At 37.2% G+C, this 4,102-nt stretch overlaps 1 protein-coding gene across 2 annotated transcripts in view; it reads right to left on the bottom strand.

The window, feature by feature from the left end:
• The window catches only part of LOC135197169 (venom carboxylesterase-6-like), a 41,540-nt gene extending 38,048 nt beyond the window's left edge, over window positions 1-3,492 (bottom strand). Inside the window, exon 1 of one of the 2 annotated variants that reach the window (XM_064224154.1) lies at window positions 3,427-3,492. The gene's annotated coding sequence lies outside the window, so the exon portion shown is untranslated. The remainder of the gene's footprint in view (window positions 1-3,426) is intronic. The other variant, XM_064224155.1, reaches the window with a different exon arrangement.
• Between the last annotated feature and the right edge of the window lie 610 nt (window positions 3,493-4,102).

The raw sequence follows: 4,102 nt of genomic DNA, 5'->3' as shown, positions 1-4,102 counted from the left end.
CAGCAATAACTCTAATAATGATAAGAACTTATATGCTACTTTATAGTGCCAGTCTTCAACCACCGCTACATTAATTTTCATCTCGTAAACAAAGCTAAAGCGAGTAGGGGAGACCGGGGCTAGTTGGCACACTTTTTACAATTTTGGTTATTGCGAATATAAAACAAACATTTTTGCAAAATTCTTACCACCATTGAAAAATATTAACATTCGTCTTTATCATAGAGCAAAATAATTGTTGTTCCCTTTCAACATAAGATAACAATAAGCTTTAGAAAAAAAAAATTTCGTGCCAACTTGCCCCACGGGGTAAGTTGGCATACATTATGGGGTAAGTTGGCACATTGATAATTAAAAGAAAATTACTACATTGCATTTAAATCAAATAGCAAAAATACCCTCTGAATTTCTAAAATACAAAATATAAGGCATTAGTATTACTTCAGATCATCATCTAGTTGTAATTGTGGCAGGTGTGAAATAAATCCTCGTCATAGTCTTCATGCTCCCACATGTTACATCCCCTGCACTGGACTCACACTTCTCCTGGCTTATCAAACACAGGTTCTCTTCAGCTGAGCTTTCTTCTGGATCAACAGGAGCTGTTCTTAAACTCTGTATCACGCTGATGACTGATCTGAAGCCCATGTGTCTTTTCGGACATCTCTCAATCTGTTACATAACCACCCGTAGAATCAAAATCTTGAAATAGCCTGTAATTCAAAGTTGAAATTCCATCAATCCTAAACCAATTGAAAACATCAGAATAAGTGACAGCTGGAGGTAAAGCCGAGGAAACTTTACCAGGAATGTCACAGATGTGCATACTTGTTCCTGGATTACCAGTCATCCACAAATCACATGCCCTGTTAACACATTTCTTCAGACGTCTATAAACACTAAAATCCAGGGGCTGCAACTTGTGAGAACAATGTGGAGGAAATGATAGGACACGAATTTCATTATCCTTCCAAAAATCCAGAAACAAAGCGTAAATTATATAAATAAATAGGCTTACTATTGTTATCAAATAACGTGTGCCAACTTGCCCCATTTATTTTGAGCCAACTTGCCCCATCCCTACCATTTGGTACAAAAACGCTTACCAGTCCACACCAAGAAGCCTTGAATTAATCATTTTAATGGTATAGAATCTCTAAACCATGAGGAAAACTATGCTATAATTGAAAAATAATCTTTATGAATGTATAGACGTTATAGCAAATAACAGAAAGATTAAAATATTTACTTACTACCATCAAAATCAAACATTGTCTCATAAATTCGAGCTCCTACGTTCTATCTCTATAGAATTTTGCTGGTAATTGAGGAACCACGTGGTAAACTTTAAAGTCATTTTGAGTGTGCCAACTTACCCCTGTAGCCAACTAGCCCCGGGCTCCCCTACTATATTTGAAGTCAGTTGCTTGCTTGATAAAATAATATGACTGAATTATTATGGAATTACAGATGACTGTTATTTATATGAAAAATAAATAATCTTTGTGTTAGATCAGCCATCGTCAACCGAAGTTCCGTGAACGATCGCCAGGTGTTCCGTAAAAATTCATGTTTTATTTAAAATTATTATATTTTTCGTTAAACATGGCATGAGAAATCGTAGTCCTATAAATAAGCATTTTTTATTAATTACCTTTAGTAAAACAGAGGGAAAAAATCTCGCACCATATGTTACGATAAAATAAATTATAGGACTACGATTTTTCACGCCATGTTTAACGAAAAATATATACTTATAAATAACAAATAATTAAATAAAACATGAATTTTTACGGATCGAACACCTGGCGATCGTTCACGGAACCCTAAGGTTCCGCGGAATCCCGGTTGACGATGGCTGATCTAACACAAAAATTATTTATTTGTTTCATAGAAATAACAGTCATCTGTTATTTGTATGAAACATGATCTCCATCCAACATCGGATATACCAAGTAAAATTTGTACTACAAGAGCACTGCACATCCTAGAATGCTGTGATGGTAATACCAGACATTTTAGTGGTGGTTACCCCCTGACAGACACCCCACTGAGTGGGGAGGGGAAGGGGGAGACAGGATCTGCATCCAACATTGGAGATACAAAGTAAAATTTGTACTACAATAGCACTTCATATCCTAGAATGCTGTGATGGTAATGACAGACATTTTAGTGGGTGGTTTCCCCCTGACAGACACACCCTAACAGGTGGGCAGGGGGAAGGGCAAGCCCTGATAATGAATGTCTAGATTAGTATAGTGGGCTACTATTGACCCGTATTATACATTATCGTGATATATTTAATAAATATTTTTATCCTTTCTATATCCTTTGTATTTATCTAACAGTGTTTCCCAACCTTTGGCACTTTGAGGAACCCCTGGGACAATTTTCCTCATCCCAAGGAACCCCAAAGGCGCCTTTGGAAGTTTTGAGTAAATTTTACTCGGTATCTCCTATGTTGGATCTAGATCCAATTAACCCCCATTTTTCAGTGCGTCTGTCAGGGGGAACCCACCCTCCAAAATGTCTGTCACTGGTCATTCTATAATCAGTAGAGTCTGCAGATCTATTATATATTAGTTTCATCTGGTATCTCATATATTGGATCTAGACCCAAAATCTAACGAGCAATTAGTGGTGCTTGTTAAGTAAGCCACCCATATATTTTCAGCAGACGGTCAGTTTCACAGTTTACAAGTTTACTCCTAAATACCAGTAGGGGTTACAGTCGGTATCTCGTTCGTTGTATCTCAATGGTCAGGGCTGCGGGACTATCTCCTGGGTTTTCTCTGAAATTCTCCATCAGCTTCCTTATGCGAAATATTCCATCCGTTGTGCCGCTTCCCTTCATAAATCCTAACTGTTCCTTCTCTATTCTCACTTCCTCTCTCAGCCTGCTATCTATTATTCTTTCCAAAACCTTCAACGTATGAGACATTAGTTTTATACCTCTGTAATTACTGCATTCCTGGACACCACCTTTACCTTTAAAATTTAAATATAGGTATCAATATGCTTTCCCGCCATTCTTCTGGTATCTTTTCCTGTTCGAATATTTTTACCATCAGATCATACAAGATGTCTACCCCTTCCTCTCCTAAGGCTTTCCAAACTTCGACTGGGATTAAGTCAGGTCCTGTTGCCTTCCCACTCTTCATTCTTTTTAAAGCTCGTATCAATTCATCCCTAAATATCCCCATTACCATTCCCATGTTTACTTGTCCATCCTCTCTCACAAGTCTTTCATTTTCTTCATTTAGCAGTTGTTCGAATTTTCGAAATACTCTTTCCATCTTTTCTGGATGTCTTCTTCCTTTTTTATGACCAAACCATTCCTATCTTTCATTTGCTTAATATGGGCGATGTCCTTTGTTCACCTTATTAAACTTCAGTAAAAGAAACTTAATTCCAAAACAAACTTACAGCCGACATGGACTCCCTTCTCCAGACGTGGCGACGTCGCTTCCAAGTTCCTTCGCCTATAATAACCACCGCCCATCTTGACCTTTACAAACCCCCACCCAATTACCAAGACCACAGTTTCCTTGGCCTGTATAAGCATTTGTAGTTTATAGTCCTATATAAATACATCCTGCGTCACTTGGATTCTGTACGTAAGCAACTCTTGATACATTTTCCTAATTACTGAATGAATTTAATCTCATCTTTCTCCTTTTAGTACCCTGTACGACCGTGTCTCATTTCTGTAGGATGTATGTTGTAGCCTGTTGTCCTACGTCTTATTGTTCACTTTTTGTCTGGTCATGCAAGGAAATGGTCTCTGTTTACTTTCTGCAATATATAACAACAGGGTATTTCTGAGACAATGACTTCTTTACATGTTGGGGTGCCGTTATTCATTTTATACCCTATTGATAATGATGACCATTGTAACTGTCATGACAATTTACACCGCCACCGAATTGATTATTACATTATTTAACCATTAAAGCTCTCATGCTATTAACCTCATGAAATACTGATAAATTTTAATGTTAAATACCGTAAACTGTCACAAAATGACAATTCTAATACAGCTAGCCTACAGCAAAGAATTCATGAGTACTGAATGCTAATGGAAAAAAACAAGTTATTTGAA

Source organism: Macrobrachium nipponense, chromosome 18 (assembly GCF_015104395.2).
Source record: "Macrobrachium nipponense isolate FS-2020 chromosome 18, ASM1510439v2, whole genome shotgun sequence".
Classification (NCBI taxonomy): domain Eukaryota; kingdom Metazoa; phylum Arthropoda; class Malacostraca; order Decapoda; family Palaemonidae; genus Macrobrachium; species Macrobrachium nipponense.
Note: the sequence above shows the minus strand (reverse complement) of the source record. Positions and strands in the feature narration are given on the sequence as shown.